A 23,686-nucleotide genomic window follows, 5' to 3' on the forward strand; every position below is an offset into this window, starting at 1 on the left:
CCTAAATACCCCACCCCATCCCTATAACTGGCATTACAGGTTCCTGGACATAGAATGGCCTCTTCAGTAAATGGTGTTGGTGTAATTGGTTATCCATACGTGAAAAAAAATGGATTTTTATCTCCCACAATCACAAAAATTAATCCCTGGTCAATTCAAGACCAAAATGTGACATGTAAAACTTCCAAACTTTAGAAGAAAATATAAGGGGATACTTTTTTAAAATCTCACAAAAGGAGAGGACTTCTTAAAAAAAAAAAAAACTAACTAAAAAAAACCCTGCTCATAAAAGGAAAGATTACAAATATGACTATTTTAAAATTAAAGATGTATGCTCAGCAAAACACACCATAATGAAAGGTAAAAGACAAGCCGTTTTTGAAGAAAGATATAACACAGACAACCAATAAATGTTCAGTGTCCAGTACTATAAAAAAAACTCCTACAAATCAATGAGAAAATGACAAACAACTGGAGAAATGAGCAGAGGATAGAAAGAGGCACTTCACAGAACAGAAAGCCAAAATGACCACACTATAAATGTGAGAAAGAACACATCAAAAGCTTATATTCATCAATATAAAGGAGGGGCGCCTGGGTGGCGCAGTCGGTTAAGCGTCCGGCTTCAGCCAGGTCACGATCTCCCGGTCCGTGAGTTCGAGCCCCGCGTCGGGCTCTGGGCTGATGGCTCAGAGCCTGGAGCCTGTTTCTGATTCTGTGTCTCCCTCTCTCTCTGCCCCTCCCCCGTTCATGCTCTGTCTCTCTCTGTCCCAAAAAAATAAATAAACGTTAAAAAAAAAAAAAAAATTTAAAAAAATAAAGGAAATATACGTGAAACAATGAGATAATGATTCACACCAGATTTGCAAAAAATCAAATCTTGATAATTCCAAGTACAGTTGTCAGTGGGGAGGGGTGCCAATCCACTGCACAGTCAAAAATCCACATATAACTTCTGACTCCCCCCAAAACTTAACTAAGAGCCTACTGTTGACCAGAGCCTTACCAATAATATAAAGTTGAGTAACACATTTTGTAGGTTATATACATCATATACTGTATTCTCTCTCACACACACACACAAAAAGTAAACAAGAGAAAAGAAAATGTTATGAATAAAATCATGAGGAAGAGAAAATACATATACAGTCCTGTGTTTATCAAAAAGAAACAAAATCTGTATATGAGTAGAACCACACAGTTCAAACCCATGCTGTTCAAGGGTCAACTGTACAGCATCACCAGCCCCTAGGAGTGAAAAGGATGTCCTTGGAGTGCCCTCTGCTGGCTACTCTGACCTTTGGCCCCTGTGGCCCTGGGCTCTGTAGTTCAGAAGCCTATATATGTAAGTCAAGTCCTTCCACAGACCCACACCAGCCCTCCTTTCTTCTTGCCTTCACATCATCCTTCAAGAGAGCTCAACTGCTTCCTGCACATTTCCTGGGCCTTCTCCCTGCTCTCCTGTCTGAAATTCTCTTCCTCTTTTCCACGTGTCCAAATCTTACACTAGCCTCAAGGTCCGGATAAAATGCCTCCTCTTCTCTTCCCCCAAGGACCCCTAGAAATATCTTCCCCTTTATCTCAAAGCCCACTATCTCTTCTTTGCTTATGGTGAAGCAAAGGATTAGCTTCGTAAGGATAGGTCTGATTCATCATAGGTCTTTCCTCCTACCGACCCACTATCTGGACAGAGCATGCCTCGGGCTAATCAATACTGATTGAGTGATGTGGGCTGCATCAGGGAGCCTTAACAACTAATCAGTAAGGGGTCTAATCAATAAGGGGTGAGAAGGAGGAGGTGTAGAGAATGTCATCCAGGATTCTGGGTCTGCTCTTTTCTATGGCACAATATGGGAGGAGAACCGGGTTTGGGAAGGAAGACAGTAATTCCGTTTTAGGCACAAGGAGCTGAAACTGCCTGTAGGACATCCACGTGAGAATGAATAGCACCCAGAAGAGGCGTCTAGGCTGGAAACAATGCAAAGGATGTCCAGTGACATCGCTGTTTCCACTTGAGAAAAAAATGAAATTTGGAGAAGGAACTTGGTCAAACCTGTCTGGTAGGAAAAAGTAGATTGCGGTAATGAATTCTGTCTGATAGTACACTGCCTGGGGAGAGGAAAGGAGGCACAAGTCTCTCACTGGGAGATCCAAGAAGGGATTTGGAAGATGCAGGATTCTACTGGGGGCACCAATGGTTTGGGGGAACAGCCAGGCCTACAGCAGCCCCTCTCTTGAGCCCCATGTCCTCAAAGACAGACTAGTGTAGTTTAAAAAGCCCTGGCTCAGGAAATGTGAAATCCCTTGCGACGTGCCTCCATTTCCTCTACTGTAAAATGAAGTTAAACAAAAAACTGCTAGGTCTCTTATAATTCTGACATAGATGGGATCAGTAATTCATCTCTTTCACTCTAATTTTTTTTAATGTTTATTTATTTTTCAGAGAGAGCAGAGGAGGGAGAGAGAGATGGAGGGAACAGGTGGAAGGTCTGAAGCAGGCTCCATGCTGGCAGCTGAGAGCCCGGTGCGGGGCTCCAACTCACTAACCCTGACATCACGATCCGAGCTGCAGTCAGACACTTAACCGACTGAGCCACCCAGGAGCCCCTCTTTAATTCTAATGTTTTAAATACAAGGTTACGACCATTTCTTTTCTAAGTACTTTGCTTCCAATTATAATATTAATATAATTCCCATAGTGTTCATTGTAGAAAATTTGGGAAAAAGGCAAAGCCTAAAGAAGCAGCAAAAAATCACTACAATATCACCAGCTGGAGACAACACTGCTAACATTTCACTATAACTTCTACTGGTTTTCCTTTTACTGTACAAATACACTTTTTTTTTTTTTTTACAAAAATTGAGTAATAATATCCATCACGAACTGAGCACCTGATTGATACGCAGGCTAAGACCAAGTGTTCCACATCCATATCACCAATCCTCATGGCAACCTTATAGGGCAGAGAGCAATGTCCCTCTTTTACAGAAAAGAAGCTAAAGCCCAAAGAGGTCAAGTGACCTGCTGGAGGCCATATAGCTAGAAAAAACACAAAATTCCTACCACACTAGCTTTCTGACCTGGATTTTTTGTAATATTTTTTTTTTTTTACTTAATTCTGCTTTAACATGTTCTCATTTCATTTTTCAAATACTTTTCTACCACGTTATTATAAGTTGCTTCAAGGCACTAATCACACAGTCCCCCATTGGTTAGCATCTAAGATGTTTTCAGCATTCACTCTCAGGAACAATGCTGTGATTATCTTCTTTGCCCTCAGCAGTAATTATTTCCTTCGGGTAAATTCAGAGAGGCTGAACACCTAGATGGAAGGAGATCTGCCTTCTTAAAGCTATTGACAAATAGTGTCAGGTTGCCTTCCCCCAAAAAGCTGAACAATTGTTCTCCCTTTAATCATGTATAAAAGTTCAGTCTACCTGCAACCTCATTAATGTGGAAAATTATCTTAGTTCTTTTAATCTCTGCTGATGTAATACATGAAATTTCTTATCAGTGAAGTTGAACTTCTAATGTCATTGACAATTTCATGATTCATTTTATTTTATATTATTTTATTTTATTGTTTATTTATTTATTCTGAGAGACAGAGAGAGTGTGTGTGTGAGCAAGGGAGGGGCAGAGAGAGAGGGAGAGGGAGAGAATCCCAAGCAGTCTCTGCACCATCAGCACAGAGCCCAACATGGGGCTCGATCTCACAAACTGTGAGATCATGACCTGATCCAAAATCAGGAGTTGGATGCTCAACCAGCCTGAACCACCCAGGCACCCTTCATGACTCATTTTAACAAGTATTTACTATATAAATCCTTGGGAGATGGGAGGGAAGTGAAAGAATGGGAGAAAAGACAGGAAAAATTAATTTTACTCACTTAACAAAAACCACGCACCTAACATACACAGAGCACGTGGTATGCCCTACAGGTGTTAAAATGAAGAAGAGTGAACAGATATTGAACAGATACTGATGCAGAGTATCACGGGAGACACAAAAGGAAGGTACAGTAGTTGCCCTCTGAGACTTTGCAATCCAGTTGTGGAAGGAGCAAACCAACATCCAAAATGTTTGGATTTAATTCCTCCCTCCCCTGTTCTTTCTTGGGACTGCCTCCCCACATCCACTATGGCTTTTTGGGCCAGTCTTAAACTATTGCGAGTTGTCCACAAGCCTTATTTCCTGGATCACCTGAGAGCCCCAGAGGGCAGGGATGGTGTATTATTACTCATATGCTCGTCACGTCTTGTCGGTGAATGATTTCATACTTCCTTCACAATTATCCAGTGTTGTAAAACAGTGGCTGGCCGCCAAGTCCTCTACCCACTGCCCACCCCTACCCCCATATTAGTCCACTGCATGCCTAACAGCATCAGAAACACAGAAACCCACATACAAGCTTATAGGACTACGTATTAAATTTAAATGAATGGTATTAACTTATTGGTTTGATTAAATAAACCATCTCACTACCTTCAACGGTCAGAATCCTAGGCTTTCCATCTGCCAGTTCGTTCACATGGCCGAACATGCAGGGAGGCTCAAGCATTTGAGGTTTGTTTGTTTTTCACTTTCTCATGCCTTACGGATGTTCACATGCCCTTCCTGCCCTTCCGGGACCTCGCAAACCTCATGATCATCTCCCACCACCCCACCTGAGGGTCTGGCTCAGAAAACCGGCCCCCCACATGGAGGCAGAACAAGACTCATTTCATACACTTGCCTTCTCTTTTCCCCTCCCACAGGCTATCCTATTCCTAGGCCCTCTGGGCCCTCTTCCCCTTGGCTCCACTTGCTGCAGGTGCACATGAAGCCCATGCTGGGTCTCCCTTCTCTTTTCTCTAAGGCACATCTCAAAATACCACCATGTCCCTGAGTTTCCCCTTTACTGTGCACTGATGCATTTTATCTGCATTGCCCAAACATCTAAGGCCGGCTCAGCTAAATAAACATTCACTTCATGGAATTCATTTTAATTCTGATTCAAATTTCAGGAGTGTTTCAGATTAGTGAGGGCTTGGAGGGTTGGAGAGAAATGGCCGCCATAGTGGGGCTGGGATGGACCTGGAGTGTAAGACTCAGGTGACTAGGTGGCCAGGGTCCTTGGTCCCCCTGCACCTCTCTTTCCTTTTCCCCTCCACCCACTTCTGAGGAGCCTTGGGCAATAGAGAGAAAAGGTGTAGATTGAAGGAAGTAGCGGGGGCCTTCAGCACTGGCCTCTGCGCATCATCCACACTCTGGCCTCCAGGACAATGCTGGCCCTTGGACACACGGCAAGGCCCTGGCAGACAGGAAAGACTGAGAGGCTTGTGGAAGAGGAAAAGAGGAGATGAGAGAAAAAAGGGGGTTCCCAGAAGTGTGACTGAGGTACTAGAAGGGAAAAGTGAAGCCATATTTGCCCCCACCCCCACCCCACGTGTACTGGCATGGGTATTGGCCAATAATAAAGACCACTAAGGTGCTGTGCCTTCATGCCCTCCCAGAGGTCACCAATAGAACCAAGGGGTCGCAGTGTGTATGACAACCATTGACCAGACAGGCCCTGCATTAGGTGTCATACCTATGAGTCGTCACTGAATACCAGTAGGCACTCTGTACCCAAGACCACCAAGACTCCCAGTTAGGGTTTTCAAACTTGAGGGTGCTTAAGAATCACTTTGGGGCTGATAAAAAAGTCAGGAACATGCATTTTAATAAGTATCCTGTGACATGATGCAGATGTCCACAGACCACAGTGGTCTATCGAGATGAGATCATTGTGGAGCTCCAGCCTGGCCCCAGGAATCACCGGTCTCTTTGGATCCTTGGAATCATCGGTCTATTAATGCCTCAGAGGCAGCTGACCCAGTACACTGTCCCCAGTGAAAGTCCCACCAGTCACCCCTCCTCCTCGGGACACCTCAGTGCTCCTCCACCCTTCCTCTCCCTGTCTCTCTCTTTCCCTCTCTCAGCAACATTTTCTGTGTGCCATTCAAAGCCCCCAAAGCCTAATAAACTCTCCTACATTTTTTACCTTTTTCCTGTGACCTTACCCTGTGATCTCAGAAGAAATCCAACTTTGCTGAGGACACCACTCCCCAGGGTCACCACTAGCCTCTATGGCACCTTGGGCAAATTAGAAAGAAGTGGCCTTTCTGGGGATGGAGGTCACATTGGTTAAAAGTTACCCTCCAGGACCCAAAGTGTGGTGAAAGCTCAGATTTCAGCCCCATCCCTCCTCAGACCTAGCACAAACTACACCAAGTCCAGCCTGAATGCTTCCTTGTGACGTTCCATGGAGATTGGTCAACATCCCACTCCCCACTGGCATCAAGATCAAGAATGGAGTTGCTGTCTTAACTCCCCAGTGCCATTTCCAAACCTTTACTCTTCCTCTTCCTATAAAAGTCCCTGCCATTTTGAGACTTGGCCCCATGGTTATATCGGCTTCCAATCTCATCAGTGAAGGCTGAGATTTTTCATCTCTCCCTACCACCTTGCTGGATGTCCATAATTTGCCGAACACAGTAGTCTCACAGCTCACGAACCTCCTCATCTTCATTCCCTTCAGATTCCCCACATCCAGGAACCTTGTCAGAATTGCCCCTCATTGGCAATCTTAAATTCCAACAGTCCAGCCCCAAACAGCAATCCATTTCCTGTGTCGCTCTTGCCTACCCTCAGCATCACAGAGACCCCGGATACCCTGAGTCCTTCATTTGCTGCCTGCTCAGCCTAGACCACATAGGTGACCACCTGAACCATTCTCTCACAAGCATCTACCTTCAATCTCATTTTTCTGGAAAAAAAATCCAACCCTAAATAATCCCATGATCTGCCTTCTACCTTCCCTTGCCCAGGCCAAGTGCTGCTGAAGAAAAGCACACAACTCTACAATAGCACCATGGTCTCCAAACTCAACTGGGTTGTGAGTGCTGCAGATCAAGGATACTTTAACATGTGCTTTATAGGCTATCTCTCCCACCATCAGGAACTGTTCCAATCTCTAGAGCCCCCTTCAAATCTCTCCCACCCAACCCCAAAGGCCGTCGTTCTTGACAGACAACATCTCCTTATATTTTTTTATGTTTATTTATTTATTTTGAGAGAGAGAATAAGTGGGGAAGGGCAGAGAGAGAGAGAGAAAGAGAGAGAGAATCCCAATCAGCCTCCACACTGTCAGCACAGAGCCTGATGTGGGGCTCAGTCCCACAAACTGTGAAATCATGACCTGAGCTAAAATCAAGAGTTGGATGCTCAACCCACTGAGCCACTCAGGCACCACACATCTCTTCATATCTTTATGAGAACATTGAAGCCATAAAATGAGAGCTGCCTGAACTTTCCAGCCCCCACTACGCTCTGATCAATCTCTGTGCTCCTTCTTTTCCTTATCTACAGTCTCCCAGGATGAGGGTTCTTCTCCTTGCCCTAGACCAGTCCCTCCATCTATGTTCCCCACCCTTAGAAACTGTACTCCTCAGTTTCTCCCCTTAGCTTGCAACCTCCCCACCCTTCTCTAGGGTTTCCTGCCTCTTAGCCTATAAATATGTTCCAGTTTTGCAACATTTAAAAACAAACAAAAACCTTCCTTCTGCTGGGTCTCCTGGCCCCATCTTATCTCCCTCCTTCCTTCTCTACTAAAACCTATACTTGCTCTCCCCACCATCTCCCTTCCCCTCCCAACTCATTCCACTGCAGCTTCAGATCCTCTATTCACTGCCCCTTAGTAAAAAATCAATACCTTCCCATGGTCAAATTCACTGGATAATTTCTATACTTTTCTTACTGTTGCATTTGACCCTAGTGCTTACTCTTTCTTGAAACTGTCTACTCCCCTGTGACTGCAATGCCACTCTCTCTCTGTCAGCGTGGGTCTCCACCTTGGATTCCTCTTCCACCCACCATTTAATCATTGGGATTCCCTGCCAATCAGTCCTTAAACTACTGCTTTTCACATTCCACACAGTGCACCTGGACAAAAGCTTCCATTGTTGGGATTTCCCTATCACCGATACCCTGATAACTCGCAAGTCTCTACCCTAGCCGGGGTTTTATTCCTGAACGTCAGGTTTACCAAAACAACTGCATGCTAGACACCACCACTGAGATAGATACTCCACAGGCATCTCCAAGGAGACCTAACTCACCATCTCCACCCTTGCCCCAAAACTGTTCCTTCTGTGATCCCCATTTTAGTCAACGGTACCGTCATCCTCCCATCCAGTAAAGCCAGACACCTGGAGTCACCCTAACTCCACCCTCTCCCCGGCAATCTATCTCTAAAATCTGCCCTTTATATTGCCTTAATATTTAAACTCTGTCCCCTCCCTTCTACAGCCTCCACCTCATGATTATTTTGTGATAGCTCATCATCACTCACCTGGACTATTACAACAGCCTCCTAGTTGGACTGATTCCAGATTTTTCAATCTCACATTCACTCCCCACATAATCACTAAAATGACCGATCTAAACTCAGACCTGGTCATGTCACCCTCCTGCTTGAAAACCTCATTGCCTGTACGATAGAGTCTTAAATTTTTGACATGACCTCTAAGGCCTCAGTGATTTTGGCCTCTATTCATTCTTCAGCATCAGCCAAAACACTTCTTGTCTCAAACATTATGTTTCAGTAATGCCCTGCTCTCATCACACTGTTTCCTACCCCCACACTTCTCTCATCCAATAACACCCACCCCCAACTGACCTGCATCCTTCAAAATAGCTTGTCCCCCATTTTCTCCATAAAGCACTCTTGCCTTTCCCTTGTATTCCTAAGACATCCTATGCTTAGCTCTTGGCATTTGTCCACTGTTTTGAGGAGGGCACTTGTTGGAATGAGCACTGGGTGTTGTATGGAAACCAAATTGACAATGAATTCATATTAAAAAAAAGAAATTATTTGTTTATGGGCCTACCTCCCAACATTAAATGAAATTCAAAAATAAGGATCAAGTACTGGGTATTGGTCTCTGTGCCCCCTCCTCCAGCTCCCAGTGCTAAGCACATCGCCTGACACATAGACTCACACAATAATTATTGAATTGATTGCCACAGTAGGGCAATGAGGCAGCTATTACAAATGAAGAAGCAAGTTACACACTAGTAGTTGGGGGAGCAGTAATTTAAGCCAACTCTAAGGCCTCTGCTCTTTGAAACACAACCTGGGGGTCGCCAGGGTGGCTCAGTCGGTTGAGCGTCCAACTCTTAATTTCAGCTCAGGTCATGATCTCACAGTTCGAAATCTGCACTGTCAGTGCAGAGCCTGCTTGGGATTCTCTGTCTTCCTCTCTCTCTCTGCCCCTTTATCAATAAATAAACTTAAATATTTTTTAATTTAAAAGATATAGAAAGAAAGAAAGAAAGAAAGAAAGAAAGAAAGAAAGAAAGAAAGAAAGAAAGGAAGGAAGGAGGAAGGGAGGGAGGGAAAAAGGGGGAAGGAAGGAAGAAACATAACTTGGAAAACGTAAGCTAAGCACAGAAATGGAAATGAGAATGATATATTAGTGCACCACCTAAGGGTGATGGTGTATACCAGCAATCTAAGGAAATGAAGGTGGGCAAGATTTGGGGGATCAGAAGAATATGGGCTTAAAGTCCTAGCATTGCTGGTTCCAAGCAGAGTCCTGATATTATAAACTTCTGGCAGTGTCAGGACTGAGCTGCCCACTAGATAATTCCACATGCTGGGCCCGAGGTAGCTAATGCTCCCACAAATACAACCATGCTTAGCAACCATTTTCTCTGTCCCCTCTTAGAAAAAAGCCCCTCTCTCGGAAACAAGCCTCCAGGAAGTTCCTGGCATAGATCAAGACATGGAATATCCAAAGGATGTTAGAAGATAAATAAATAGGGATCTGTGTTGAAAAGAGCTGCCATGTCCCTCACCCCTCCTGGGAGGTCCCTATTCTCAGCCACCCACCCTCCAACAGCCTTTCCTACAACCTGAAACAGAACGCAGCCAACGAAAGGAGTCAAGATAGACACAACACAAGACAAGGAAAGCCCAGGTCCAGGAACCCATGAAATCACACAACAGCAAAAGAGGAGGCTGTTAGATCCAGCTAATGGCCCCATGCCTGCACATATCAAACATGGCCGTCCCCACACACCTCCCTCTGGAACTCCTAGTCTAGAAGATATATGGCCCTGGATGAGGAAGGAACAAGGACATAAGGTTGCAATGATATCAGTGAAAGAAAACTAAAAATACCATCCTGTGTTGACAAAAGGAAAAGGCAGCAAGGGTGTGTGTAACAAAGGATAAGGATAGGGTGCCCTTCTCTGGTAAACCCCATGTCAAACAAAGGTGAAGAGGCAGAAATGACCTCATCAGCAGAGAATCTGAGAATCTGCCAAGTGTCCACGGCAAGAACACCCCCAGTTCTCTGTCCTCACCCTAATCTCTGGGGGGCCAAGCCAACCTATCCTCTCCCCTAAAGGATTGTGGGAACAAGGGAGCTCACTTCCTGCCTGGGGAAGGAAGCTAGGGCAGCCTCAGCTCTAAAACATAGTTCTCATTTACCAATGAAGAGATTCACACACCTGCTCCCTACTCTGCTGCTCCTCTGTGGACTGAGATAAAGGCCTTCAGTTTACAAAGTTTCACAAGAGAAAAGAATTTGTTACTCCTCCTTTCTGCCTTCCCCTTAGCCAACCAAGCCCAGCTCCATCGCCACTCAGCTGTGACAGACGGCTCATTACCAGCTGGACAGGCCATGTCCTGGAGCCCTGACTCACCTTTCATTGCTCAAGGATGGGGTGAAGCCTGCGATCCTTGGAATTCCCCTCTGGAGGAGGTATGAGCAGCTCCCAGGCACCACCTCAGTGGAATCTCTCTAATAAATAACAAGAAAAATAAGAATTTAATGAGTGCTCTCTCTACGCCAGACATTGCACCTTACACATATCATCTCATTAAAAGCTCCCCAAAAACCTTATGAATAAGTACTACCATTATCCCCATTTTACAAACCAGAGAATAGAGCAGTTCAATATATTGGTTCAAGGTCACATGGATAGCCAATGGAGAAGTAGGTACACAACACACACCTTTTCTTCCCGACTTGAGATATCCTGCTCTTACCCACCCATGCAGAAGGGGCCATCTTCCCTGCTGCTGTGCGTATCTCCTTCTCCTTGTATGGACTGTGATTTTTCCCTTTTGATAGAAGCTCAAATTCCCAGATCTCTCTCGGTTTTCCATAGGTGTGGAAGCTTCCTGAGGTTAGAAATCATTTTTAATGTTCCTTTGGAAGTGATACCAAAAACATAAATCAAAGGTTTCAGAACACCATGGATATTTAATAAATAGCATTTACTTGTTATTATTAAAACCATTAATACTCCACATATCCGGTAATTTCCGTTCCTCTAAAGCAAGGTTTCACAACCTCAGCACTATTGACATTTGGGGCTGGATATCTCCTTGTGGTGGGGGCTGTCTGGTGCACTACAGGATGTGTTATATCACCTCTCGCTTCTACTCACTAGATGTCAGGAGCAATCCCACCACCACCAGCTGTGACAACCAAAAATGCCTCCAGACACAACCAAATGCCCCTGGGCAGCAAAATCACCCCCAGTTGAGAAATACTGCTCTAGACTAAGCAAATAAAAATGATAGTACAGAGGCACCTGGGTGGCTCAGTCGGTTAAGCGGTGGACTTTGGCTCTGGTCATGATCCCATGGTTTGTAAGTTCAAGCTCCACGTCGGGCTCTCTGCTGTCAGCACAGAGCTTGCTTCAAGTCCTTTGTCCCCGTCTCTATCTCTGCCCCTCCCTTGCTCATTGTCTCCCTTCCTCTCTCTCTCTCTCTCTCTCTGTCTCAAAATAAATTTAAAAACAAACTTAAAAAAAATTTTTTTAAATGATAATACTTATTCCCTCAGAGTAAAACAGCGAGAAAGTTTATTTCTACCTACAATGAAACAGCACCCTTAATAATCCTAGTTAATAAATATGAGAGTTCCTCGGAATTATTTACAAAATAAAAGCACCAAGCACCAATTTCAGAAGATCAAGGTAATGTTCCTGTTATACCTGAACCAAATCCCTTTCTGCTTATAGAATCTTTCATAGTAGATGTCATACACTGGAGGGAATCCACAGCCAAAAAAAAAAAAAAAGGGCCTGGGTTCAAATCCCTGCTCATAGTCCCAAACAAATATTTTTATATCTTAGCTCCTTTACGTATCAGCTTCTGGTCAACTGCCAGGTCTTAGTTGCTATAAAATGAAAGTAAGGTTTCCCTGCTCAGGATTGTGGTGAGAATTAAATACAACAGCTAGAAAGCAACTCTATCACAAAGTTCTGCTTAAGAGGGCTCAAAAATAGTCACTTCCTTCTCTGCTCCCACTTGTCACCAGGCTCTTGAGAGCCTGATGTCTGATTTGTTTTCTCCACAACATCTAGCGGAGCAGTTCTCAACCCGGGCCACCTGACAAGAACTACAGAGCTTTTGAAATGCAGATGTCTGGCCCTACTGTGCACCAACTAGATTATAATCTCTGGTTTGAGAACATATATTGTGAGGATCCAAAAACGTACTCATAGAAAAGGTAATATGCATCACCTCTTACGTAATTGTGTTGATGCCAAAAAATAAAATAGTGATAATATTTATATCAGTTCTTAAAATATGATATATTAATCATTAATAATCAATACATTATAAATAATTTAAATAAATCAATACATCTCCAAATGGCATCTATTGTATTCTCAGGATCCACAAGTGTCATTAGAATTTTTAGATTTTATGTTTCAATTTCAATGATCACTTAAAAATAACCTTTACCCATATTATTTTAAAAATCATTGAAGTGAAAATTCTCAATTGAAAGATGCTCATTGGGGCGCCTGGGTGGCTCAGTTGATTGAGCATCTGACTTTGGCTCAGGTCATCATCTCACGGTTCATGGGTTTAGGTCATGATCTCACAGTTCGTGCGTTCAAGCCGCACGTCAGGCTCTTTGCTGGCAGCTTGAAGCCTGGAGCATGCTTTGGATTTTGTGTCTTCCTCTCTCTTTCTGACCCTCCCCTGCTTGTGCTCTGTCTCCCTCTGTCTCTCAAAAATAAAAAAAACGTTAAAAAAAAAAAAAAAGATGTTCATTGAACAAGACTTTAATTTCTTTTTTTTTTTAAGTTTATTTTGAGAGAGAGACAGGGAGAGTGAGGGGGGAGGGACAGAGAGTGAGAAGGAGAGAGGATCCCATCAGACTCTGTGCTACAGGCGGGGCTCCAACCAATGAACCACGAGACCATGACCTGAGCCGAAACCAAGAGTCAGACACTCAACCAACCGAGCACCATGACCTGAGCCGAAACCAAGAGTCAGACACTCAACCAACCGAGCCACCCAGGTGCCCCAAGACTTTAATTTCTTAAGATAGTGCTTCTCAAAGTTTCAGGAAACAGCTACAGAGAACTCTGAAATTAATATATTAACAAATTACTTAAGTGACAAAATTGCATTTGTACACAAGGCTGGAAATAGAGTCTGTTATCAGGAGAGCCATGTGCTTTGTTTTTAAAAAAATAAGATGCTATAGTATACAGTTATGATATTTAAATGCTAATACATAGTATCAAATCAATACCAGAAGAAAAAAAGAAATCACAGTTCATGATTAATGGTAGAAGTCAGTAGCATCTAAGGGAATTAAATGTATTAAAGGATGCTCCCGTGACTCAACTAATGGAATGATGTTGAAAAGGGAAAGTTATGGGCTGGATTCAGGGCTGCGTGTCAGTAGCCTTGCTGTGTGCTACATCAGCACATCAGCAACTCCACAGAGGCAGAGGCTTGTCTTCTCTCCGTGCCAACAACAGGACCACATCTGTAGAGACGTCCAGCAAACATTTCTGAAATAACGAACCCCACCTTCCTCTTATTATCGTGTTCTTTCTACCCTTATTTTCCCTATATCTTTTATTCCTTACTTATTAAACCTTGTATTTCTGTAAGTTACCTTAAATCCTACAGGAACAAAGTAGGATATGAGAAAATCAACACACTTGTAAAGAACTGGATGTAGGGGGATTCCCGTGAGTAGCATGTTTCCTTGACTTTGCCTCTGGAGAGCTGCCTCTACCACATTCTGTCAGATCTCCACACTGGCCCACCCCCCATCCTTGAGAGTTGGGTTCATGGCCCACTGATGAAACTGTCCTGTATGTTTTCACTATTGAACTGTCCAGTTACGCAGTCACAACAACACATTTGAATTTCTTGGTAAAATGCTGTGCCCTCCAAAGATGTGCCAAAGTGTAGCACAGAAGAACTAAGGAAAGCCATTTCTCTCCAGGGGTAACTGACCTGGGCACCCTGCAGTGCACTTCCTCCCAGGCACACAGACAGCCTTGTCTTTCCAGGCAGGAACTCCCGCTGGCTGGCCAGAGAAAGGGGGCATCCAAACCTGCTTCCTCCCTCTGCTGGGGATCCCTTTTCTACTTCCTCTTCTGTTTGGGGATTTGGAAGCACTGAGCCCTAACTTCTCTTCTTGTCTTATTTCACCTCCTCACCCACCAACCCACTCTTCAACCAGACACCAAGTGCCCCCAATGCTTCTTTTTCTGCCTAAAAATGAATGAAACCAACTTCTGATTTTGGGGTGACTACATATGTTAATGTTAGAAATAGGAGCTTAAAAGGTTCAACTTCCCTGTGAGCACTCAGTAATGTACAGAATTGCTGAATCATTATATTGTATACCTGAAACTAATATAACATTGCATGTTAATTACACTTCAATTCAAGAAAGGAAAAAGAAAATACCTCCTGGCAACATTTATTTTTATTTATTTATTTATTTTTTCAACGTTTATTTATTTTTGGGACAGAGAGAGACAGAGCATGAACAGGGGAGGGGCAGAGAGAGAGGGAGACACAGAATCGGAAACAGGCTCCAGGCTCTGAGCCATCAGCCCAGAGCCTGACGCGGGGCTCGAACTCCCAGACCACGAGATCGTGACCTGGCTGAAGTCGGACGCTTAACCGACTGCGCCACCCAGGCGCCCCATTTTTTATTTTTTTCAATATATGAAATTTATTGTCAAATTGGTTTCCATACAACACCCAGTGCTCATCCCAAAAGGTGCCCTCCTCAATACCCATCACCCACCCCCCCCTCCCTCCCACCCCGCATCAACCCTCAGTTTGTTCTCAGTTTTTAAGAGTCTCTTATGCTTTGGCTCTCTCCCACTCTAACCTCTTTTTTTTTTTTCCTTCCCCTCCCCCATGGGTTTCTGTTAAGTTTCTCAGGATCCACATAAGAGTGAAAACATATGGTATCTGTCTTTCTCTGTATGACCTATTTCACTTAGCATAACACTCTCCAGTTCCATCCACGTTGCTACAAAGGGCCATATTTCGTTCTTTCTCATTGCTATGTAGTACTCCATTGTGTATATAAACCACAAGTTCTTTATCCATTCATCAGTTGATGGACATTTAGGCTCTTTCCATCATTTGGCTATTGTTGAGAGTGCTGCTATAAACATTGGGGTACAAGTGCCCCTATGCATCAGTACTCTTGTATCCCTTGGGTAAATTCCTAGCAGTGCTATTGCTGGGTCATAGGGTAGGTCTATTTTTAATTTTCGGAGGAACCTCCACACTGTTTTCCAGAGTGGCTGCACCAGTTTGCATTCCCACCAACAGTGCAAGAGGGTTCCCGTTTCTCCACATCCTCTCCAGCATCTATAGTGTCCTGATTTGTTCATTTTGGCCACTCTGACTGGCGTGAGGTGATATCTGAGTGTGGTTTTGATTTGTATTTCCCTGATGAGGAGCGATGTTGAGCATCTTTTCATGTGCCTGTTGGCCATCCGGATGTCTTCTTTAGAGAAGTGTCTATTCATGTTTTCTGCCCATTTCTTCACTGGGTTATTTGTTTTTCGGGTGTGGAGTTTGGTGAGCTCTTTATAGATTTTGGATACTAGTCCTGGCAACATTTAAAAGTTAATGGTAAACTGACATAACCATTATGGGAAACAATATGGAGGAAAAAACATTAAAAATACAGCTACTATATGATCTAGCAGTCCCATTTCTGGGTATATATCCACAGGAAATAAAATCACTTTCTCTAGGAGATATTTGCACTCCCATGTTCATTATTCATAGTCACCAAGACATGGAAACAACAAAAGTGTCTGTTGACAGATGAGCGGATAAAGAAATTGTGAAGTATATACATATATATGAGTATATGAATTATACACACACACACACACACACACACACACACACACACACACACACTGAAATACTATTCAGGCTTTACAAAAGAAGGAAATCCTACCATCTGTGACATGAATAAAACTGGAGGACGTAATGCTAAATGAAATAAGCCACCCACAGAAAAACAAATACTGCATGATGTCACTTATATGTGGAACTTAAAAATAAAAATTAAATTAATAGTAGCACAGATTAGAATGGTGCTTTCCAGGGTCTCAAAGTTAAAGGAAGATGGCATCAAAGGGCATAAACTTTCAACTGTGATTAAGTTCTGGAAACCTAATATAGAGAACGGGGGGAGAAAAAGGATTCAATCTCCCACTTATTGAGAAGGTGGTCTTTGAACACTTCCTGAAACAACTTTCCAGCTCCTACGTAAATGCCAACAATCCCTGCTTCTTGCCACAATAACACAAGGCATTTCTAGATGTTACTATACAAAGTAAATCATCATAGATCCTCAGTCTCCAGACTCTGGACTTCAGGGACCTAGAAAAGATGCCAATTGTTCATTTTGCCAAATAAGGACATTAAAAAAAAAGAAGAAAAGATGAAAGAGGAGGCTCTCCTACCTACAAGCTACAATGACCATAATTTCACAACCGGAAAGACATTTTTATAAGAAAATATCAAAAAGCTGTAATGCTCGAATAAAAGGCAAGCCCTTAAGTTAAATAAATTTTTACATTCTCTTTCAAAATCTCATCATTTTGTTCTCATTCCTCTTATTCCACAAAGACAAACTGCTGGCAGCCTGGAGTCTGACCACAATTGACTGTAAGGCAGGAGTTATTTTCCCCTAAAGCTGTATGACCTTGAGCAGTTTACTCAATGCCCAGCAACCCTAGTCCAATGACCAAAGATGCAAATGAGGCAATGTGGGTAAAGCACTGTGCCAAACCAACTATGCTCCCGACACACAATTTAGGCTTATATGAAGCCAAAGTTGTGACCAACAAAAGGTACTAAGCAAAGATAATAATTATTGCAATAGTACATTTCTCTCCAAGTTCTATAAAATGCAAATAGACTAGTAAGAGACCCAAATACACCACAAAGTATACACACATATTAAAATAAAATATTAAATTAAAAATTTTAAATCATATAGTATATTGAATTATAATGATGTATTAAATATTAAAACTAAAAGGTACCAGACCTTGACTTTGGCCCATCTGAATCTCAAAGGCTAAGTAGGAACAGGCATGTATTAACAGGGTGGTAAATCTAGACAGTGGAGAAAGCACCTGGCTAGATGGAAGGAGGTAGGCAATGTGGTCCTAACCCTGACACTGCCACTAAGTATGGCTATAGCCTTAGGCAAGTTTAATCTTTCTGTGTACAGTTTTCTCAGACATAAATGAGGAAGTTTGACTAAAATGGTCTCTTAGGGCTTGATCAGCTTGAAAATTCTTACTATCATATACAATAGTGTGTTCTCTCTCTAAGAATTTGTAAGCCTCGGGGAATGAGAAGGATGAGTTGTATCTTCTAAACAGCTGACCACTAGATTACCCTCTAAGGCATAAAGAACCACACCATGGGATCCTCAAAAGCACAACACCCACTACCCTGATCCAAAAAGCCAAAAGGTACAACCCAATTATCCCTAAGTCAACGTGCTGACGGAAGCATCCATTGTTGGTAAACAAATGAGAGTATTATAAACATTCTCCAGGCCCCTCCCTCTCCCTGGTGGCCCTTCCTCTCAAATATGCACCCTGCCCTTCCATGGGTAGCTAAGAACCACCATGTACCAAAGGCAGACTATGGCAGGCATGTTACCTGCATTCTCTCTTACACCTTGATGTGATCCTGCAAGGTTTGTTTTATTAACTCCATAAAAGGACTTAAAGAACTGACTTTCAGAACAGGTAAGTACAGTCCAAGGTTACAACGTGAGGGGCAGGATTCAAACGGAGGCCTCTGTGACTCTAAAGTCTCTGCTCTATTCTCCTTGGTGGGAATGCTGCATCCCTCCCACCTCTGACACACCCAGGAGACTAGATCAAAACCAGCCAAGGTGCCTCAGGTTGATGATCCCTGCATTCATCAGTGCGGTTGCTCCTGGGGAATTTTAGGGAAGCTCTCTTTAGACTCTAACCTTAGGAAGACTAGCTTCTCTCTGCTCTCTGAAAGCTCTCCTTTCTAAAGAGACCAGTGAGGTATGGAAGTGCCTACCACATTCTACAGCATGAAGTATCAGCATATAAGCTCTAGGCCGACTAGAAACTTTGGGGTACCCAGTACAGTCACAGAACACAGCTTTTCTGACCTTAACAACTAGTCTGACATTCAGTTCCAACCTGGTTTACTTACATCAGCTTCGAAACCCTGGCTATGTAAGGTGAACTCCAGGGATCAGCAACGTCTTGGCATTACCTGGGAGCCTGTTATAAATGAGGAGTCCCAGGCCCCTCACCAGACCTACTGAATCAGAAACTGCATGTTAGCAAGATGCTCCGTGTGATCTGGATGCACATTCAAGATAAAAAGAACTGTTCTAGAATCATCTATGGAGCTTTTTAAAAAGTATGGATTTCCAGGAACTAGAATCCAAAATTACAGAGAAAGGGGTTAAGGAATAGTGGGAAGTCCAAATACATCTATTTTTTTTTTCAACAAGTTTTCTTGTGGTCTATCCTCAAGAAAACTCAAGTCCCTTCTGGAGGAATCAAAGATCAATTTTGTTTTGTCAACAGCTGTCCCTGTAGCCAACAGCTCCCTCCTCCCTAAAGGCAGTGTTGATGACTTCATACAGGCTCTCTCTTGGGCTGAGCTCCACAATGTACTAAATGAATGGAACAATTCTGCTTGTCAGTTTCCCCGCTCTGCCCCAATCGTCTGCCCTCAATTCACAGGGAGGTTTAGACTACTGTCTCCATATCAACAGCAAAACTCCTATATTTTCTTTTCTCCTGACCCACTACCTTAATCTGGCAGGCAGGTAGGCAGACAGGCAGGAAGGAAGGAAGGACGGAAAGCTGGAAGGAAGAAAGAAAGAGCGGAAAGAAGGGAGAGAACAAATCAACATGTGTTATACACCTACTGTGTACCAGACCCACTCCATCCATCCCCCAAAACAGTTTACATATATTTCTCATTTAACATACATTAAAATATGTAAGATTTGTATTAATGCCCCAATTTTTAGAAATGGAAATTGAAGTTAAGATAGATTAAAACTCTCCCAAAGCCAGGTTCCTAAACAGTATCTAATACTAAAGTTCTGCTGCATTCTTTCTACTACCCCTAACTTGCTTACACATAATATTATATAAATAAATATTTTCACTGAAATCTAAATCACATACCATAAAATTCATTTCAGTGGATTTTAGTATATTCACACAATGATGAAACTATCATAACTAATTCCAGAGTACTTCCAACACCCCAAAAAGAACCCCAAACCAATTAGCAGTCACTTCTCATTCTCCCTGTTCCTCCCTACCACCCCTCCCACCATCCACCCCCACCCTGTCCCTGGAAAATACTTACTTGGTCTCTATCAGTTTGCCTATCCTGGATATTTCATATAAGTGCTATCATACAATATGTGGTCTTTTGTGTCTGGCTTCTTTCACTTAGCATAATGTTTTCAACGCTCATCCATGTTGTAGCATCTATCAGTACTTCATTCCCTTTTGTAGTTGAGTAAAATTTCATTGTTGTATATACCTTATTCTTGCATCTATTCAAGAATAAATGGGCACTTGGGTTGTTTCCCACCTTTTGGCTTTAGGAATAACACTCCTATGAACACTCATGTCCAAGTTTTTGTGTGGACATATGTTCTGAATTCTCTTGAGTACATAACTATGAGTGGAGTTGCTGGGTCATGTAATAGTAACTCTGTTTAATTTTTTTGAAGAATTGCCAAACTGTTTTTCCAAATTGACTACATTCCGATCAGCAATGCAGAAGGGTTACAGATTTTCCATATCCTTGCGGACACTCGTTATGTCATTTAGCCATCCCGCTGTCCGTGAAGTGGTATCTCTTTGCAGTTTTATTTGCATTTTCCTAATAACTAATGATGCTGAGCATCTTTTAACATACTCTTTCACTTTTGTGTATATTCTATGGAGAAAGTACTCATTGCCCATTTTTAAGTTGGGATACTTGTCTTTTTATTGTTGAGTTGTAAGTGTTCTTTTATTGTTGAGTTGTAAGTATCCTCTGGATACTAGGCCCTTACCAGATAGGTGATTTGCAATATTTTCTCCCATTATTTGGATTATCCTTGCACTTTCTTGATAGTGTTCTTTGTAGAATGAAAGCTTTTAGTTTTGATGAAGTCCAATTTACCTATTTTTTCTTTGGTTGCTTATGCTTTAGGCATTGTATCTATTAAAGTGTTGCCTAATCCAAGGCCATGAAATGTTATACGTGTTTTTTTTTTGGGGGGGGGCAGGTTGTATAAACACTTACATTTGGATTTTTTACCCACTTTAAGCTAGTTTTTTATATAGTATGAGTTATGGGTTCAGTTTCATTTTTTTGCACGTCGATATCCAGTTATTCCATTTGTTGAAAAGACTATTCTTTCCCCCATCAGATTGTCTTGGCACCCTTATCAAAAATCAGTTGATTATAAGTGTATGGGTTTATTTCTGGACTCTCAATTCTTTTCCATTGGTTTATATATGTCTATCCTTATCCCATTATCACATTATCTTGATAACTATAGCTTAAATACTAAGTTTTGAAATTGTAGGCAGTTTAAGTCCAACTTTGTTGTTATTGTTGTTTTTCCAAGATCATTTTGGCTATTCTGGGTCCTGTGTTATAGTTTTCAGTATACAAGTCTCACATTTATTTGGTTAAATTTTCCACTATTTTTATTGACTATCTTCAAGTTAAATGATACTTTCTCTTTCTAGTTAAAATCTATTGTTAAGTGCTTCTACTGAAATTTTCATTTCAGTCATACTTTTCCATGGCAGAATTTCTATTTGTTTCCTTTTAAATCATTTTTATGTCTTTAATAATATTCTTTACTTGAAGAGACATTATTCTCATACTTTCCTTTCACTCTCTAGACATGGTTTCTTTTACTTTTTGAACGTATTTATAATACTTGAGATAACATCTTTGTCTACTAAGTCTAATATATAGGCTTCCTTAAGGACAGTTTTTTTTTCCTGTGCACCGACCAGACTTTCTTGTTCCTTTGTAGGTCTTGTAATCTTTTGTTGAAAACTGTACATTTAAAAAATATAATGTGTTGGCACAAAAACAGACACATAGACCAATGGAATAGAATAGAAACCCCATAACTAGACCCACAAACGTATGGCCAACTCATCTTTGACAAAGCAGGAAAGAACATCCAATGGAAAAAAGACAGTCTCTTTAACAAATGGTGCTGGGAGAACTGGACAGCAACATGCAGAAGGTTGAAACTAGACCACTTTCTCACACCATTCACAAAAATAAACTCACAATGGATAAAGGACCTGAATGTGAGACAGGAAACCATTAAAACCTTAGAGGAGAAAGCAGGAAAAGACCTCTCTGACCTCAGCCGTAGCAATCTCTTACTCGACACACCCCCAAAGGCAAGGGAATTAAAAGCAAAAGTGAATTACTGGGACCTTATGAAGATAAAAAGCTTCTGCACAGCAAAGGAAACAACCAACAAAACTAAAAGGCAACCAACGGAATGGGAAAAGATATTTGCAAATGACATATCGGACAAAGGGCTAGTATCCAAAATCTATAAAGAGCTCACCAAACTCCACACCCGAAAAACAAATAACCCAGTGAAGAAATGGGCAGAAAACATGAATAGACACTTCTCTAAAGAAGACATCCGGATGGCCAACAGGCACATGAAAAGATGTTCAGCGTCACTCCTTATCAGGGAAATACAAATCAAAACCACACTCAGGTATCACCTCACGCCAGTCAGAGTGGCCAAAATGAACAAATCAGGAGACTATAGATGCTGGAGAGGATGTGGAGAAACGGGAACCCTCTTGCACTGTTGGTGGGAATGCAAATTGGTGCAGCCGCTCTGGAAAGCAGTGTGGAGGTTCCTCAGAAAATTAAAAATAGACCTACCCTATGACCCAGCAATAGTACTGCTAGGAATTTATCCAAGGGATACAGGAGTACTGATGCATAGGGGCACTTGTACCCCAATGTTCATAGCAGCACTCTCAACAATAGCCAAATGATGGAAAGAGCCTAAATGTCCATCAACCGATGAATGGATAAAGAACTTGTGGTTTATATACACAATGGAATACTACGTGGCAATGAGAAAAAATGAAATATGGCCTTTTGTAGCAACGTGGATGGAACTGGAGAGACCGATGCTAAGTGAAATAAGCCATACAGAGAAAGACAGATACCATATGGTTTCACTCTTATGTGGATCCTGAGAAACTTAACAGGAACCCATGGGGGAGGGGAAGGAAAAAAAAAAAAAAAAAGAGGTTAGAGTGGGAGAGAGCCAAAGCATAAGAGACTGTTAAAAACTGAGAACAAACTGAGGGTTGATGGCGGGCGGGGAGGGAGGAGAGGGTGGGTGATGTGTATTGAGGAGGGCACCTTTTGGGATGAGCACTGGGTGTTGTATGGAAACCAATTTGACAATAAATTTCATATATTAAAATAAAATAAAATAAAATAAAATAAAAATTAAAAAATATAATGTGGTCATCCTGGATATGTGATACCCCTCCCTCCCAGCGTTTGTTGTAGTTTCTGTTGGTATTATTGATTGTTGCTACTGCTACTTTTGTCTGTTTAGTGACTTTTACAAATTAATTCTGTGAGGTCTATCTTCTTTTTATTATTATTATTTTTTATTTTAGAGAGACTGAGCAAGCAAGTGGGGGAGAGGGGCAGAGGGAGAGAGAGAAAATCCCAAGTAAGCTCCACAATCAGCAGAGCGAAGCTCAGCCCTGCAGAGCCCATGATCCTGGGACCATGACCTGAGCCAAAATCAAGAGTCAAACGCTCAACTGACTGAGCCACTCAGGTGCCCCATCTATCTTCTTTATCATGTGTGGCCACTGAAGTCTCTGCTCAGTTCACCTGGTGGTCAGCTAATGAAACCTGAGATTTCTGATTTACAGGCAATTTCCAGATAGGTCACACAGTGACAATTCTCTGGAAATGAGACTTTTGGAACACTCCAAACCCATTCTGCCCTCTTCCACTGGCTGCTAGTTTGCTGGTTTCCATGGCTCCCATAATGGCAAAGCTGTTGGGTTTTTTGTTTTTTTTTTAATGTTTACTTATCTTAGAGAGAGACAGAGACAGAGCACGAGTGCGGGATGGGCAGAGAGAGAGGGAGACACAGAATCCGAAGCAGACTCCAGACTCTGAGCTGTCAGCACAGAGCCTGACCTAGGGATTGAACTCATGAACTGTGAGATCATGACCTGAGCTGAAGTTGGAAACTCAATTGACTGAGCCACCGAGG

The 23,686-nt window shown here is 42.3% G+C and overlaps 1 protein-coding gene across 2 annotated transcripts in view; it reads right to left on the reverse strand.

Moving 5' to 3' along the window:
• PTS (6-pyruvoyltetrahydropterin synthase) overlaps positions 1-23,686 on the reverse strand; it is a 681,414-nt gene that overhangs the window by 626,910 nt on the left and 30,818 nt on the right. For both annotated transcript variants that reach the window (XR_015241350.1, XR_015241351.1), the window contains exons 7-8: positions 11,087-11,217; positions 10,737-10,834 (exon numbers count right to left, since the gene is read on the reverse strand). The gene's annotated coding sequence lies outside the window, so the exon portion shown is untranslated. The remainder of the gene's footprint in view (positions 1-10,736; positions 10,835-11,086; positions 11,218-23,686) is intronic.

The sequence above is a fragment of the Puma concolor genome, chromosome D1 (genome assembly GCF_028749965.1).
Source record: "Puma concolor isolate L17-30 chromosome D1, mPumCon1.1.hap2, whole genome shotgun sequence".
Lineage (NCBI taxonomy): Eukaryota > Metazoa > Chordata > Mammalia > Carnivora > Felidae > Puma > Puma concolor.